The sequence below is a fragment of the Phocoena phocoena genome, chromosome 17 (assembly GCF_963924675.1).
Source record: "Phocoena phocoena chromosome 17, mPhoPho1.1, whole genome shotgun sequence".
In the NCBI taxonomy this organism is placed as follows: Eukaryota; Metazoa; Chordata; class Mammalia; order Artiodactyla; family Phocoenidae; genus Phocoena; species Phocoena phocoena.
This window is the reverse complement of record NC_089235.1, coordinates 14,379,055-14,398,296: the sequence shown is the minus strand read 5'-3', so window position 1 is coordinate 14,398,296 and position 19,242 is coordinate 14,379,055.

Here is a 19,242-nt window from a genome sequence, read left to right as displayed (position 1 = left end):
TGGCAAACTGAAAGAGAAATAACTATTTTGGAAGCCATTGCAGTAGTCTAAGCAAGGCATGATAGAGTCTGAAGTAGCTTGGGAATAAGAAACAGTGTCTGAGAATTACTGGATTATTTAAGAAACTGTTCAATATGGTAACTAATTGAGTATTGTGTCACAAAATAAGAATAAAGTCAAAGATTGCAGTTGTAAAATAAAGAACCTGAATGGCATTTACCCCTGTTTCCTGGAAGGAAGACTCTGCATCCTTGGAATTTTCCAAGTAATAGGAGTATCTTTACTATTCATGAGCCTGTGGGATCACACCTGAATTTATGCTAAGAAATGAGGTGACTCAGGTTTTGGGCTGATCACCAGAAAGAACAGAACAGCTGAGTAGAAAGTTGGGACTGTAGACTGAGTTCAGTCATGTGGCCAATGATCCAATCAACCATGCCTGAATAGTGAAATCCCAATAAAAACTCTGGATGCCGAAGCTCCATGGAGCTTCCTGGTTGGTGAAGCCATTTTTGGAAAGTGATGAATACTAACTCCATAGAGAGAGGGCACAGAGCTCTGCATCAGGAACCCTTCTAGACTTTGCCCAATGTGTCTCTTCACTTGGCTGGTTCTGATTTGAATTATTTATAATAATGCTGTAATCATAACACTTTCCTGAGTTCTCTGAGTCTTTCTAGCAAATTATTGAACCTGAGGGAATCCTAAGAACCTCTGAGTTGTATCCAATTGGACAGAAGTTTGGGTAACCTGGAGACCCTAAAGTGTGGCTGGTGTTTCAAGTGAGGATAGTTCTGTTGGGGACCATGCCCTTTAACCTGTGGAATGTGACACAGGTTAAACCAGCTGGTTAGTGTCAGAATTGTATTTCAGGATACCAGTCAGAAGAGGTGCTCGGGAATTTCAAGCCTCATTGGGAAAAAGATAATGTTAAAGACCATACCAAATTTCAATTCCAGAAATCATCTGGAATTGAACTGGGAGGTGTTGAAGATATTTGGAAAATTTCTAGAAATGTAAAGCTGCAGCTCATTATTAGTATTAGTTTTCTAGAGTTCCCATGACAAAATACCACAGACTGTGTGGCTTAAACCACAGAAACTTGTTTTTTCACAGTACTAGAGATGAGCAGTACTAGATCAAGGTATCAGCAGGTGTCTTCATCCATTCAGGCTGCTATCACTGTAACTACATAATTCTGGAGGCTGGAAGACCAAGATCAGGGCGCCAGCACAGTTGGGTTCTGGTGAACCCCCTCTTCTGGGTTGCAGACTGACTTCTTCCTCTGTCCTCACATGGTGCAAGGGGCAAGCAAGTTCTCCGAGGTCTCTTGGTTAAGGACACCAATCTCATTCATCCCTTTCATGACCTAATCACCTCCCAAACGCCCTGCCTCTTAATATTATCACCTTGGGGATTAGGATTTCACATGGGAATTTGGGGGGGGGGGGACATGTTCAAATGATAGCATAGCATTGGTTTCTTCCAAGGGGTTTTCTTTGACTTGCAGGTGGTCGCCTTCTAGCTGTGTCCTCACATGGCCTTTTTTCTGTACCGTACACTCTGGTGTTTCTTCCTCTTCTTATAAGGACCAGTCCTACTGGATTAGACCCTGACCCTCACAGCCTTATTTTAACTTAATCGCCTCTTTAAAGACCTTATCTCTCAATGTGGTTATATTCTCAGGTTCTGGGATTTGGGAAATCAACACATAAATTTGGGGCGGACACAATTCAGTCCATAATACTGCAGTTTTGAGAACCACCTAAATATAACATATTAATTGAAAACATGAGTTTGGAGGCAGTTCTTAAGGGAAGAGGTATAAAAGGGAACATAGATAAGAGCTGTTAATATAGTACTTGGAAAACTCACATTACACACAGCCAGCAATTAGAAATCTAAGAATACTTGAAAATCAAAGGGGCAAGAAGGGGACAATAAAATGCTCAACTATCCGAATACTACAAATCGTTCATGTAATTAGTCAGTTGATTACTCACCTAACGAGAACATATCACTGTAACTATTGCAACAATTACCTAAGTGTTGAGAGAAGAGGCTAATCTGGAAGGCAACTTCCCCAAAAAGGGGAAGAAGACGAAGAAAAAGAATAATGGGTCTGGGCCGAAGAAGAACAAAGAATGAATATCCATGTGAATATCTGTTTCATGAGGCCTTTTATTGAAAAGTGTCCTCTGATCCACACTTGGAGGATCAGCTGATTGGCTATCTGAATATCTCTGCTATCCTAGGCATCTAAAAAAAAAAAGGAACACCCTCCTCACCCTCTCCCCAGGCTGAGAAAAACCTCTCACTGATTTTCCTTGAACTCTTCAGGAGAGAGGAGAAAATAGAAATAAAATTTTAATAGGCTGATTATGTATATAAATAGAAGTACTACTAACTTTTTTCTATTCTTATAAATGCTTAGCAAACTATCTAGGAAGGAGGATCCTTTCATTGGCTCACCAAGTATTAGAAGGCACTGAGGAATAAATAGTATCTAATTCTATATTCTGTCATTGAATATAGTCCTTGAAATAACCATAGCAATTTAAATCGGAACTCAATAAGCGACCTGATAGATCCTAACTCGATTAAGAAAAATGCATAAAAATTTCAAAATAGGCTTTACTAACATACATGATTTAATAAGCACTAAAGCTATAGATTTTGCTAAAGACAACTGTAATTGGATCATAGCAGTGAGTACATGAAACCACTTTCAATGGACTATATTACTTCCAAGATGCCTTAAAATGGTGTTTGCTTCCTGGGCATGATTTTTCTGCGAGCAGGGCTGTTGCATTCCCTTGAACTGTTGCTAGTCAGCTCCACAGATACCACGAAGGTTAATTCAAGAACAGAAAATGACGTCAAATTGCCATGCTCAGGAAGAAGTTCTGTATATATTTATTCATTTTATTTTAGTCAAAGGAAGTAAAAAGTAAGAACACCATATAAATAATGCATAAAGTTAACAATATAGATTTAACAATTATAACAATATAGATGTAACAATAGTTAAATGGTTAACAATAATTAAACAATAGTTAAATCTATAACAATATAGATTTAACAATAGTTAACAATTCCTTTCCAACAAAAAGGAATGAATCTTATCTACTCCACTATAACTAAGCATTCTCTTTGAAAATAAGGAGAATGATTAACTAAGCTTTGGGTTACTGTCCAATTATGTTGGTTAAGAGTCTCCCTAGGATGTTAAATATTCATTTTTATAAACAAGAATGTCATGTTGAGGTAATAATGGTGAGCAGAGCCTATATTTCTAAGTTAGCTGGGAGACTTGGCTTTTATTTTCTTCTTCACCAGATAATGTAACTTCCCAGAACAGTATACATAGAATCCTGTCCATAAAAAAAAAATTAATCAATAGGTCTAAGAAAGAGATGGAAAATTTTATTCAAGCCAGTCTGAGGATTTTTTTTTTTTTCATTTTTTTGGCTGCGTTGGGTCTTTGTTGCTGCACGTGGGCTTTCTCTAGTTGCGGTGAGAGGGGGCTACTCTTCGTTGTGGTGCGGTGGCTTCTCTTGTTGCGGAGCACAGGCTCTAGGCACGCGGGCTTCAGTAGCTGCGGCACACGGGCTCAGTAGTTGTGGCTCACGGGCCTCTAGAGCGCAGGCTCAGTAGTTGTGGCGCACGGGCTTAGTTGCTCCGCGGCACGTTGGGTCTTCCCGGACCAGGGTTCGAACCTGTGTCCCCTGCATTGGCAGGCAGATTCTTAACCATTACACCACCAGGGAAGCCCCAATCTGAGGATTTTCACCCAGGTAACAGTCTTTCAGAAAGCTCTGAGGGCTTCCAAAGACTAGAGGGAGAAGCCAGTATATATGTGATTTTGGCGAAGGGGTGTGTGCAATGAGGCACATATTTTGATAGAAGGTTATTATGAGTCTCGAAGAACAGATATCTTAGTTAATGTCTTTAGTGCTTTTCTAAGTATGGGAAGATAGGAAAAACTGGGCTCATAAAATTTTCTCCTGCAAATATGCATCTATCCAAGGGCCAGTTCTGCCAGTTTTCCTGGAGCACAGAGTGCCTCATCCTGATTTTCAGCCTGAATCCCTTTCCGCGTGTGCTATAGGTCAGCGACGGCCATGGCTAATGACTTGATTCTTGTAGAACTGGGTGGTGGGCAACATTCTTTATTTTATAATCCCCTCCCTTTTGGTCTTAATTTCTACCAAGATTTGGGAGGTATTTCATGACCAGTTTGTCCCATGGTGCTAGGAATGCTTATTCCCAGGTCAGGCAAGGATTTCATTGATGGGCCACTCAGTGTGCTGTTATTGGACTAGGCCATGTCAATGGTAGGCAAAAGCCTCTGGGCCGCCTGTCTTACTAGCCTGTAATGGTCCTGGAAAGGGTTCCCCCTTGTTGCTTCTTCCCATATCCAGAGTTACACTATTACAATCATTGATCTTATAGGACCATACATTTGATCAGTCCCTTCAAGTTGCCTAGTTGTCACTACTTTTATTGGAGGCTCAGTCACACATTTGGTACTACAAATGTCCACAAAAGATTAATCAGTCGATCTAAGAAATGGAAAACTTTACTTGAGGTAAATTTGAGGATTATAACCTGGGAAGAGCATCTCAGAAAGCACCGAGAATTGCTCCACCTGTTAGAAGTCAAGGCGCAGTTATATAAGTTTTTGGAGACAGAGGGCAGTACATTAAATGACGTATTATTGACATTTTACACCGCCCAGAGCTAATATTCACGTGGCCCCTTATAAGATCAAGAAGGAATGTTATCTTTTTTTTTTTTTTTTTTTTTGCGGTACGCAAGCATGTGGGATCTTCCTGGACCGGGGCACGAACCCGTGTCCCCTGCCTCGGCAGGCGGACGCTCAACCACTGCGCCACCAGGGAAGCCCAGGAATGTTATCTTTTAAGGAGCTGTCTTGTTGATGTTAGGAGAATGTTGTTCTTTATGGTTGAGCAGGTATTTCTGCCAATGGGGGAGGTTTGGTAGATGCCTAATACAGACACACAGTGCATAGTAGGGGGTCAGAGAGAGGAGACCAAAGGGCAGAGAAATATTTTTATGTTTAAATTTTTCTTGTCTTGCCATAAAATACGAATTTTATCTCACACAAGAAACAATAATCTTATCAAATAGGCAGAGTACAAGTAATAAAGCTAGTACTATTTATAAGGTCATATGTAAGTAATGCCATCTTCTAAGGAGTTACATGGCTGGGGCCAGAAGAAGAAAAATGGATCTTTATGACTGAGCAGGTATTTCTGCCACTGGGGAGGTCTGGTTAAGACGTAAAGCAGATACACGATGCACACCCGAGGGGAGAGGGGAGGCCCAAACAGGCAGTGAACAAATTTTTATTTAATTTTCTCTTGTCTTGCCTCAAAATATGAATTTTATTTCATCAACTCCTAACATGTTTCTCACAAAAATAAAACATCTTGAGAAGGCAAATGTCCCTGGTCCTTTTTCTAACTAGGTATTTGATTTCTTTCCAGAAGCTGTAGCTCTTTGTATTTTTTTATGACATCCATATTCTGCATGTATCATCTTTATCCATGTATTTGAATTATAGTTAGTCATTTGTTCTTAAGCAATTGTGGAGGAACTGGCTCAGAATAGGAATACTTAAAAGCTTCTCTGCCATAAACTCAAGAATGTTTGCTGTTATGACTATTATAACACAGTGATAATAAAGTGAGACAGGATCTGCTGTTTTGTTTTGCTGAACTGTTTTTCTTAGCTGAAGCGATAAAACTGAGGATATGGAGTTCCGACGTGGCTCACTTCACAAAAAGCTTAAACAACTCACAGCGTTTAAAGCTGCCTTTAACAGGCGGGTGGGGCCTGAATGAACTTGGAAATACCATTAAATCACTAAAATTACATGCACTGTGTTGGAGAGGAAAACATTTCCTTCTTCCCTTCTAAGTTCCTTGGCTGGTCTCATCATCAAGCTGACATAAGACAGATGAGCAGGACAAAACCCAAGTTTAATAACATATCTCCTATACAACATGGGAGAGACCCAGGAAAACAGTAACCTGCCCAAGTGTGCAAAGTCATCATCTTAAAACTATCTTCAGGGCTTCCCTGGTGGCGCAGTGGTTGAGAGTCCGCCTGCCGACGCAAGGGATACAGGTTCGTGCCCCGGTCCGGGAAGATCCCACGTGCCACGGAGCGGCTGGGCCCGTGAGCCGTGGCCACTGAGCCTGCGCGTTCGGAGCCTGTGCTCCGCAACGGGAGAGGCCACAACAGTGAGAGGCCCGCGTACCGCAAAAAACAAACAAACAAAAAACACATCTATAAGTCCATGTAACACTGGTCTATCCACAGGACAAGAGTCAACTATTGAATACATTCCATTGTTTGCATTTCCTGAAAAGAATCGTTTGCACTATTAAAAGTCTTAAACAGCTCAGAGGTGTGAAAAGCACAGACAACCTAGAAGAGTTCACTATAAAGGATATGAGCAAATCTCTACCCCAACTGCCCTCAGGTCTGTCACAATTCTTCCTGACACAAATCTGCAAAAAAATTGTGATCAAGTTTTTTCTGTGAGACAAAAAGCAAGCAACTAATTGGATTGAGGGAATTAAAATAAGTTCCCATGGAAGTGACATGTGAAATGAATATTGAAGAATGAATGTGAGTCTGAACTTTGTGCAAGGCTCTGTTTTATATCTGTAAAACAGTGGAAGGCTGATAGACGACAAAGGAAATGTAATCTGAGTCGATTTTGAAGAACTTTGAGGTCCCAGTGGAGAAATTTGTCTTTATAATTTTCCAAAGTACTGCTAATAGTAGAGGAAGGGCAATTCCATGCTCGAGGGAGCCTGAGACTGTAGCCTAAGGCTTCCCAATGAAAAAGTCAAATTTACCTGCAATCATCTGTTTCATCGGCTTTAATTTTTTGTTATGGTTTTTAATTTGATAATATGTGAAATTATAATTTATTGAGGAAAATTTACTATGCCTGATGCCCAAGAGGCAGGCAATATGCTGGTTCTGAATTTTGGCTGAATGGACATTCCAGAAGAGTGTCCCAGGCTCTGAGTCACAAAGTACATCCACTTTGTCTCTGGAGACACACAAGATCCTCAAATTGAGAGGCACGGCAGGCACTGACAAGAGGTTGCTAAGAGTGTTTCTTAGAGAAGTAACATGGTTAGCTTTTGCTTTTTGTGTAACTGAGCAGGACCCTATGGGGTCTTTCCGGGATGGACCCTTCCCCCTTATCCTCTGCTGTACCTCCTCTCTGAAGTACCTAGATAATATATCTGGTGCACACGTCCTGAGTTGTTTTACAGATGCTGAAACCACCACCAAAAGGGAAGAAATTAACTACTTGATGATCGTGAGCCCCCAGACCTACTGGCACCTAAGGAATAATGATGCCCTGTGACCTCAACATAAACCAATCAGAGACTTGTGTATGAGCTGATTACATGCCCTGCGACACCCCCCCCCCACCCCACCCCCCGCCGCCCTCCTTCACCTGCCCTTTGAAAATGGTTTGCTGAAAGCCTTCGGGGAGTCTGGGGTTATCTGAGACATGACCCACCAGTTCTCCTTGCTTGGCCCTACAGTAAACCTTTCTCTGCTCTAAACTCCAATGTTTTGGCTTGTTTGGCCTCACAGTGCATCAGTCACATGGACTTGTGCTCAGTAACATTTGTATTTATCTTCTGAGGAAAGTTACTGGCAACTCCATGAAAAGAAGACTTGGATCAGCACTGATAAAAGTAGACTGTGGAAAAGCCCAGAAAAGAGATGGGAAGGCATGGACTGAGGTGATGGTAGTTTGGATGGAAGGGTAAAACCTATGTTAAAGAGTTAATTTGAACTTTCTGACCAATTGGGTGCAGGGGATAAGAGTCAGGTATTTAGATGTTTCCCTGGTGGAATCAGTTCGCTGCTAAGCTACAAGAGTTGGCAAAAGCTCACGGTTGCAGTCATCTGAGAATTTCCAAATTCCAGGGTTCTTGGATTACTGATAGATCTTTTCTCTAATCTGTTTGGGTAGATTTGTAAAAGACCAGGCCAGCAGTAGAATTTGTCTTTTCTTTTAACTTGGGACTCACATAAGCTTTTAAGATGCCAAGGGAGATGAGATGAACTTCTTTGCATGATCAGAAGGCATATTCTGATCCATGTGCATCTGTGAATAAGTCTTCCATGATTAAGTTCTTGTAAAAAAAAAAAAAACTTTCCATTTTCCTACTTGAGATAAAGTTTCTTATAATGTTATTGCTGTGGTGGAAGAAGTGAATGTGAGGGTGCAAAGCCAAGCAATATTTAAATTTATCTGCCTAAAAAGAAATCTCTGATCTGGCATTGCAGCAAATGGATGTCACATAAAAGTTTCTTCTAAATCCCCACATAACTGAATTTTTAGAAACACAACATGAGACCTTAAAAAAACGAGCAGGACTCTGCAGGGCGCTCCTGAGTACAAAAGCCCCTCCATGCTACCCCTCTCCCCATTTCTTGTTTGTAAAAGAAGGCTTTAGTCTCCTATGTCTTCCCTGAGTTCCCAAGAGCCCCTGTACAAGCAGTTACTAATTAGGGACGTAAGGGAATGCAGAAACAAAGGAAAAGTAGTTAAACAAGAAAAGTAATGACAATCGTTCAGTGACAGAAGAGTCCTAATTCTTCCTCAAGGGACATGCATACAATCTGACACATATCTTTGAGTTGTTCTGCAGGAACTAGACACCCACCCCCGTTCCCTCTGCCCACCACTAACGAGGAGGATGGTGACTACGTGCTGACCACAAGCACTAGACGCCAGACTGTTGGAACCAGAATGTTGATGATTAAGATTCCTGAAACACCACCCTGTTACCTCACCACCAACCAATCAGAAGAAAGTCATGCCTCCTGCAGCCCTCACCCCCAAATATTGCCTTTAAAAACCCTTCCCTAAAAGCCATCAGGGAGTTTGAGTTTTTTAAGCATGAGCTGCCCATTCTCCTTCCTTGGTTCCCTGCAAATAAATGCTGTACTTTCCTTCACCACAAGCCGATGTCAGTAAATTGGCTTTGCTGTGTGGCAAGCGAGTGGACTCAAGTTCGGTTCAGTATATAACCGAATGACAAGCTATATAATCATAATGATAAGCTATGTAATGATAAGCTATATAATCACAGACAAAACTGTAAATATGTAAAGTTTCACTGGATGACAGCAGGTAGATCCTAAGAGGAAATGTCCTGTGTTGAAGTAATTTTGCTTACTGAAGTACCAGAAACACACACACACACACACACACACACTGCCTAGAGTTACAGACATGGCTTTAAGAGGGCTAGGACACAAATCCCATTTCTCTCGTATTCCAGGAGGCTGGCTTGTTTAAAGGGCATCTGAGGAAAATTATCATAATTTCTTTAATACCACCTGGTCCTGAACCTTCCCACAAGCCTGATCATGTAGAGATTTCCCCAGGAGTTCTGCTTTAGGTAGTTATAGCCATCTGACTTATAGGAAAAAGCCAAGAAATCGACAGAAACAAAGAATCCCCTAAAGACACTTAGAGATGTACCAGATTGTAATGTTGCACGTTCCTTATGACAACATAATAGATTAGAACACAGTGGGTTTGCTTGGATAAGAATCAGAAATTTGGGGAAACAATGGCTCTGTTAGCATATGCAGCCTTCACCCTACCATGGAGCCTTAGCACACAGTGGATTTAAAGTTATGGCCTGAGTGGATATTCCCAGCTGGGTTGATTTCTCATGAGCACATATATTCACATGCCCCAGACAAGATCATTTCCAGTTTTTAGCATTTGTAATTCTGGGAAGGGAGAACTAAATTATGTGAGAGCACTCCCAGTGGGAGAACACATAGAGATAGTTGTTCTAGAAGCAATAAAGCTAGAGCAGTAAAGGGAATTGAAGTTTAGACAAGTCTGAAGCTTCAGACATTTTATTCAATTAACTATAAGAGAAGGGCCTTAGCATTGATTCAAGCTCAAGTCTTAAGTATACAGTACTTGGATTAGACTCATTAGTGAAAATGGGGCTTCCTATGAAAATTGACCCCATAAGATGCTCTTATTTTCTTAGAAAATATTAACACTTCAAAAACATTATTAAGTATATTCTAGACACTGGGAACACAAAAGTGAGTAAAGATGCCCACCCCCCAAAGGACTCCCAGTTTCTGCACAAATTACTCATGGATTTGACAACAGAAATGAAATTAGAGAAATTTTATACTTATAAGTTAACTCTTTTCTTGGAGAAGAAAGGCAAAAAAATATTAAAAACAACAAGATATTCTCAAAAATAAAATCTTATGCTACTTTCAAACTGCTGCTTGCCCTTAATCAGATACTCTTATTTTGATCATTTGGTTTCCATGACTGTGTGAGCGAATTTATAACATTCAATTTGCCATGAAAACAGACTCCTGGATTCTCTTCAATAGCTCCACTTCCAACTCTGTTCAGGAACCATTTGTAACTTCCTAGTATGTCTCCCCATCTGCAAAATGGATTTCATAATATATGTACCTAATGGGTTTTAAAAAAATAAGTATCAAAGAGGTAAATCTATATAAATCACAGAGAAGAGTGGCTTCCCCATAGTAAGTTATCAATAAGTGTCAGCAGTTATTATTATTGCTGTCCAGGCAGTTTTGGTTCCCAGGAGGTCAGTGTTCCCTAAACGCTCTGGGATCCTTGCCCCACTCTTTCCTGCTGTCCATGGTGTGAAGTGCTGTAACCTAGAAACTGAGCAATAGCCACAGCTATTTCTCACATGGGACGGGCTGATCGAGCAATAATTCCCAGGTTGGGAATCCTTTCCGTTCCTTCCTCACCAGGACCCGCAGGAGGCAGAGAGCTGAGTGAGTTGTCCTGTCTTAGGCTTTCTCAGGTTTTCCTTGTTTTTTTTTTTTTGTTTGTTTTTTGTTTTGCGGTACGCGAGCCTCTCACTGTTGTGGTCTCTCCTGTTGCGGAGCACAGGCTCCGGACGTGCAGGCTCAGCGGCCATGGCTCACGGGCCCAGCCGCTCCGCGGCATGTGGGATCTTCCCAGACCGGGGCACGAACCTGCGTCCCCAGGGGACTCTCAACCACTGAGCCACCAGGAAAGCCCAGATTTTCCTTGTTTTTGATGACCTTGGAAGTTTTGAGGAGTACCAGTCAGGCATTTTGAAGAATGCCCCACTGTTGTGATTTGTCTAATGCTTTTCTTATGACATGACTGGGGTTATGGGTTATTGGGAGGTAAAGTGCCATTTTCATCCTATCAAGTGTACATATTATCAACATCATTTATGACTATTGTGTTGGCCTTGATCATCTGGCTGAGGTAGTGGTGGTCAGGTTTATTTACTACAAAGTTACCCTGTTTTTCCCACTTTCCACACTGTACACTTTGAATGGAAGAAACTATGTGCCCCCGCACCTAACGAGTGGGGTGCTATGTCCTTGAGGACAGTGCAGCTACATAAATTATTTGGAATTCTTCTGCATGGGACATTTGTCTCTTCTCCCCCACTTATCATTTGATCCAATTAATTTTATTTGTATTATCATGGACTGATGGATATTTATTTTATACTTTGGGCTATAATCCAACACTGCTTTACTTAATTTTTTGCTCAAATTGTTCCAGTTTGGGCCACTGGGAGCTCTTTGAATTATCGCCTCAGCTCCTCTGGCCTACCCCATCAATGTGTGAGGGTTTTGTCTGTGGGTTTTTTTTAAAGCATTTCCTTACTCTCTGGCACTACAAGATGCTCTAAGTTCATCATGGATATTTTCTGCCCAGTTGTAGAATCAGTCATTTCTCCATGAAGCACTTGTTCCTTTTATTAGAGGATGTACTAGAAAACAAGATCTCGGGCTGGATGTGCTTGTTGTCATCCCTTTTAGCCCTGACAGAGAAAAAAGTATGCTCTGTGTTTATATGAATCTGTATATATACACATATCTATAAATATTTCTATATGTAGCTATATGTATCTATATTAAGCTAAATGTAAATTTATACTGATGTCTCCAATTCTAATCCATTGCCACATGGATCATTCAACCTCTTCCTTTCCTAACCTGTAATTTCCCACTCCAACTGGGAGAAACCTGGCTTCTACCATATATTGTATGTTCCCATTCCCGTACACAAGTATAACAGCAACAAAATTGTCAACCATAGACCTGTAGGAAACAACTTTATCAACAAGAGTGCAGTAATTATTTGTAGTTCCTTTTGCCTTTAGTCTTACAGGCTCTACGCACTTCCAGAGGTACTGAGATCAGCACCTATTCCATGCATCTACTTCAGTGAGGTGGTTTCATACATTTGTAAAACAGATTTCATTGGCATAGTCTGCATTCCTTCCTCAAATCCTTCAGCCTCCTAAAAGATACTTTTCAATGGCATGTATAAAAATCTAGTACATGTCTATGGGTCTAGAAAAATAAATAATGGACTGTGTCCACCACGATGGTATCATATAAAACAGTATTACAGCCCTAAAAATCTCCTAAGCTTCACTTATTCTTCCTTCTGTCTTCTCCCCAAACTCCTAGCAGCCAATGATCACTTTATTGTTTCTGTAGTTTTGTATTTTCCAGCATATCACATAATTGGAATCATACGATATGTAGCCTTTTCATCCTGGCTTCTTTCACTTAGCAATATACATTTAAGTTTTCTTCATATCTTTACCTGGCTTGATAGCTCATTTCTTTTTATTACTGAATAATATTCTGTTGTATGAAAGTACCACAGTTCATGTATCCATTCATCAATTGAAGAACATCTTGACTGCTTCCCGTTTTTGATGTTTATGAATAAAGCTGCTATGAACATTTGCATGAAAATTTTTATGTGACCATAGTTTTCACTTATTTATTTATTTTTCCTCACAAATCACATCTCAGAATTTATTCAATGCTTTGGAGCTTAAAATATCTTTTGTATTTTTTGCCCTTTTTTGTTTTTTTAAATCTTTATTTTATTTTGGAGCATAGTTAATTAACAATGTTTTGTTAGTTTCAGGTGTACAGCGAAGTGCTTCAGTTATACATGTACATGTATCTACTCTTTTTCAAATTCTTTTCTCATGTAGGTTATTACAGAGTATTGAGCAGAGTTCCCTGTGCTGTACAGTTGGTCCTTGTTGGTTATCTATTTTAAATATAGCAGTGTGTACATGCCAATCTGAAACTCCAAATCTATCCCTTCCCTCTACCCTTCCCCTCTGGTAACCATAGTTCATTCTTTAAGTCTGTGAGTCTGTTTCTGTTTTGTAGATAAGTTCATTTATATATATATATTTTAAGATTCTGTATGTGATAGCATATGATATTTGTCTTTCTCTGTCTGACTTACTTCATTTAGTATGATAATCTCCAGTTCCATCCATGTTGCTGCAAATGGCATTATCTCATTGCTTTTAATGGCTGAGTAATATTCCACTGTATATATGTACCACTTCTTTATCCATTCTTCTGTTGATGGACATTTATGTTGCTTCCATGTCTTGGCTATTGTACACAGTGCTGCAATGAACATTGGGGTGCATATATCCTTTCCAACCGTGTTTTTCTCTCCGATATATGCCCAGGAATGAGATTGCTGGATCATATGGCAGCTCTATTTTTAGTTTCTTAAGGAACCTCCATACTGTCCTCCATAGTAGCTTCACCAATTTACATTCCCACCAACAGTGTGGGAGGGTTCCCTTTTCTCTACACTCTCTCCAGCATTTATTGTTTGTAGACTTGTTAACGATGGCCATTCTGACTGCTGTGAGGTGATAGCTCATTGTAGTTTTGATTTTCACATAAAGCTGCTATGAACAGTGTGAAGGTTTTTGTGTGAACATAGTTTTTAAATCAATTAGGTAATATCTAGGAGCAGAATTGCTAAATTATATGCTAAGACTATAGTCTAGCTTTCTAAGATACTGCCAAACTGTCTTCCAAAGAGGTTGTACCATTTTGCATTTCCTCCAGCAACGACTAGTGTTCCCTTTGCTCTTCATCCTCATCAGCATTTGTTATTGTCAGTTTTTTTTAAAAAAAATTTTAACCGTTATAATGGGTAAGTAGTGGTCTGTCATTATTTTAATTTGGAATTTGTGCTTTCATTTTCATACATTCAATTCTATGTGCATTATAAACCCCAAAATACATTAAAAAATGTTTTTGCCTTTAACAATTGATCATCTTTTAAAGAGCTGTAGATAAGAAAAATGTACAGTTACCCAGGGATCAAATAAAGATGGTGGAGTAGGGAGATCCTGAGCTCGCCTCCTCTCACAGACACACCAGAACTACAACTACATATACAACAACTCTCTCTGAGAATAACATGAAGACTAACAGAACAGATTTTCTACAACTAAGGATGTAAAGTAAAGGCCACATCGAGACGGGTAGGAGTGGACAGAGGTGCGGTCTAGGCAGAACCCACACCCCTGGAGCAGTGACCATGGCAGGAGGGACATCACAACAATGGAGGTCCTCCTGAGGAGCAGGGAATCTGAGCCCCATGTCAGGACCCTCAGCCTGGAGGATCCTGCACTGGGAAGATGAGCTCTCATCACGTTTGCCTTTGAAAACCAGTGGGGCTTCTGTCTGGGAGAACCTTAGGGCTGTGGAAACTGAGACTCTGGTCTTGAGGGGCTTGAGTGAAAATTCACTCACTCTGATTCCCAGCCCAGAGGCAGCAGCCTGAAAAGCACCTGCCTCTTATGAAATGGAGATACAGTGACTAATTTTAGGGCATGTGCTGGAGGGACAGGGATCCGGTAGATCTTCCTCTGGGGAAGGAGGTGCTGGTGGGCACCATTTGTTTCTTCACTATACTCTGATCTCGCTGGCCTGGCACTGGCAGCCACCATTTCTGTCACTCTCTACCACCTAGCTCACCCCGTGTGCCTCTCCCCAGGGTTCCACTGAGGAATTTCCCTGCCCAATCCACCCAGCCAGCTGGCCCCTCTAAAGCAGTTCCTGCCCTGCCCCACCGGCCAGGCGGCCCCAGCCAGCACTGGAAACCCTTCCAAGTCTCCTGCTCTGGGAAGCAACCCAACTCAGCAGTGCATCCACGGCGGTCACAGCCGGCCTTGTTTGTTTCTTGACTCTACATGAACATTACCTTTCATTGCCTGGTATCTAACAGCTCAAAACCCATGTGTCATATATTTTGGTGAAGGGGAAGTCTGGCCCCTGTTGGCCACATTAGACTGAAGTGCAAGTCCTATGACTCATTTCTGAACGAGTATAGTTCTGTTTCTCCTATTCATTCAAGAATAATTTACAGAGTAGCAGAAGTAGTCTGGGGCCGTTGGCAATTTGAAATGAGATGTGCTATCTTACACACATCATCAGTGTATATTTTTCATCCTATGTCTTGGTGGCACATGTCTCCTCAGGTGAATACATGATCCAGACAGGTTTGTGTAGCTCAAAATTAAGCATCCTGTTCATTGTTTGATAGGTTATTCAATGTATTTAATGTATGCCCCATTGGCTTTAATCAGGAGCTAGTATTTTCTGTTTCTTCTTGATTTCACTTCACATCCAGATGACTTCTGCCATTTAGGAGCCCAGATTTCAAAGAGACCTACATCCCACAGGGATGTTTATGACTGCAGCCCACCCACGCTCCGTGAGGAGTCTCATGTACTTTTAGAGAACTCTATACCTCATTCAAGATGTGAAGATATTCATTTGTTTTGGCTTTCAGCAACCGTCCTTGATTCATCTGAATTTCAGAATGTTTGGCAGATATTCTTCAAAGACTGTGGTTTAGGGAAGTAGCTGTTTTCCATTTTCACTGCAAATAAAATTTCCTTTTATATTTTTTTCTTTTTTTGTTGTTCTTTTGGTTTGGTTTCAGCAAGGGTCATAGATTTCAAAAGTGCATGACCGTCATTCACTGAAAGCCCTACCTCCATGAATGAAGCTGTAAGGCTTCCATTCATTAAAGTCTGAAACCTCACTCACCTTTCTGAATACGGAGAACAGACGAGAAGGGTGAGTTAGTCATTTAACTATCAATTATTTTTAACAATTTCTCTTACATTGATCTCTTTTCCCCACCACTGAAACACTGGCCTAAGCCTCTATCACTGTATGATTAACTACTGAAATTTTCTTTTTGTGTATTATTTAAAACCCTCCTTCTTTAAAAAGAATGTTCATATTGACTTACAACATGAGATGCAGGTACAAGTCTTTGCTTAGAGGTCACCTTTTCGGTAAGGCTTACCCTGACCATCATATTTAAAACTGCCATCTATTCTCCCCTGACACTATCTAAATTCACTTTTCTTGCTCTAGTTTTTCTTTTTTTTTCATAGAGGGTATGTAAAAGCTCTTCAGTATATCCTTGAGGTGTATAATAGTTATATACTACATACTATATGACTTCTAATATATATGACTTCCTGTTTATTATGTTTCTTGTGTGTCTCTCTTTCTTAGAAGATGTGCTCGTAAGAGCAGGGAATCTTCATTCGCCTAGAACAGAGCTTGACATTTGGTAGGTTTTGATACATATTTGTTGAATTAATAAATAGAGCTACAGGTATCTTTCACTTTTTGAAGCTTCTTTTTAACCACTTCACTTTTACGAAAGACCTACATCAGTGCCTGTATTCGCTAAACAAGAATAATCTGAAGAGAATCTTTGCTTTTATGAGAAAAGGTGAAAAGTGAAAACTGCTCCGCATTTACTTTGCAGTGAGGCTTTATGGAGGCGGCACCCCGAGCAGTGAGAGGGGCCCCGCCAAGCCCCTTCCCCAGGATACACTCAGCATCTCAGCATCCAGCCGCCAGAAACTGAACTGTGTCTGTGAGCGTCTGTGCTCTATCTTCATTTATTTTGTGCATTCATTTGCAAGATGCGTCCTAAGGTAATTACTTATTCACTTCACACCATTTCAGCTTACAAAAATTTCCGTAGGAACGCGCTATATTTATTCTGATAGTGGGGAAATATGTATTAAAAAATAGATAATCCATGTAATAAAGTAAGAGAAACAAATAAATGAGAAGATGGAACTAATTGCTGCATTTGCTGAGTTTCTTGGCAGAAATACAGGAATGTGGTGAGTTACCAAGCTCACTTTTGATATAGATTCAAGATGATCTTTTACTTAGCATTAAACTCTAAAAGAATTATTACAACAACCTTTTGCCTTGTGTCTCTGCTCTTTAAAATTCAGCCTTCTTACTCTCACAGGATTATTCTTGCTAAAGTGCTGCTTTACTACCTAGCATCTTGTCCGCTCTTAAAATTTGAGGTGCTACAGGGTAAAATGTGAACTTCTTAGCCGCATTCAAAGTCACTTTCAACCTGACCCTGATTTATTCTATGTCTTTTTCAGTCTATCATTTTCCAAACATTAAACTCCAAGGTTATCTACTTACTGGCCAAAATGTTAATTTAAAAAAAAAAACAACAACAACACAAAAGCAACTTTTAAAGAGTACTGTGTATCCCTTCCTTCCTCTCTTTTTTATTTACACAGTTTCTGTTGTCTTCATCCACTCAGGCTGCCATAACACAACACCACAGACTGGATGACTTAAACAGCAGACATTTTTTTCTTGTAGTTCTGGACAGTAAAATAGAACGTCTAAGATGAAGGTTCTGGCAGGGTTCAGTTGTTGGTGAGGGCTCTCTTCTTGACCTGCAGATGGCTGCCTTCTCACTGTGTCCTCCTGACAGAGGGAGACAGAGAGAGACAGAGAAAGCCATCTCTGGTATTTCTTCCTCTTTTATAAGGACACCAGTTTTATTGAATCAGGGTGCCACCTTTATGATCTCACTTAACCTCAGTCACCTCCTTAAAGGCCCTAATCTCCAGCATAGTCACATGTAGGGTTAAGGCTTCAACCTACAAATTTTGGGGAAACAAAGATCAGTCCTATACACCTGTATATTCAATATTCATTCTGGGTTGTCCTTGACTTATCAATTTCTCTCTCTCTCCCTCTCCCTGTCCCTCTCTCTCTCCCCCTGTCAAATTATTCCTCTTCCAACACACTTTACATATTGCACTCATCAATTGTTTTGTCTTCCTCTAAGCTCCTAGGACAAGTGACAGAGGCATTCATTTGGAAATTAATCATGAACTACTGCATGGCATTTCTAGAGTTTGTATATTATTCATCCCTTGTGTTGTTTAACTTGTTAAGTGTTTGTACCCTTTCTTTGTAACTAAGTTGTAAGGTGCTTGGTGTCAGAGACTATGACATATCTCTTCACATTCTACAGGCACCTAGCATGCATTCAATGCATATATGCCAATTTTCATTTGTTTCATAACTATCAATAATTTTTCAAGCATTTGCATGTATAATAACTAATTTGAGTCTTATTATAGTACCTTGTTAGGTAATACTAATCACATTTTAAAGATGAAATGAAAACTCAGAGAAGCTATGTAACTTTTCCAAAACAACACAAGTCAGCAACAGCATTAAGTCTACACTTTAAAGTCGACTCCTTGTTCTGATATTTTTCCATCCACATTTACTAAGTTATGTTCAGCAGAACCAGGGTTTCTCTAGCTATCCCTCAAATAATGCCAAATACAACAATAAGCCCTTTCCCCCACTCCTGGTGGACGGAGCTCTAGTAAATGGTAGTTGAATAAATGATGTGGCCAAAGTTATCATCGCTTGCCTTTAGATCATGCCATTGAGTCATCACTTGATGCAGTCTTAGCCCTTGGCGGCTCATCGAGATTTGGAGACACAAAAAGAACGTGTGTGGTTCCCCTGGAGCTGAGGACTCGAGGCCTGCCCTGCCCTTCCCTTCCCATACATGATCACTCATCGTTTCTGAGGCCTGCATCACTACACTTTCAGACATAGAACCTGACCCCAGATGGAATGGGCAGTATTCTTCTCCTACCACTGACTGTGACAATGGGCCCCAGGCCAGGGAGAATGTCCATCGCAGGAGACACCTTCCAGCGCTGGGGGAGAAGCCCTGGAGCTCAGAGCATCCGTAGGCCAGAGGCCCTACTGAACAGCTTCCACTACCTCTGTACTCCTTGGAATTCCTCTCCTCTGGACTTGATTATTTTGAAAAAGGCTGGCGGATCCATCGCAAGGACTGGCATTTCTATTCCTGGCTCAGAATTTGACTTAAAGAAGCACTTTATACAAATCAATATACACAAGAGACAATACCTTCTTAGAAAGAGATGGAAAGGCTTTGACTTCAGAGAGAATGGGCTCCGA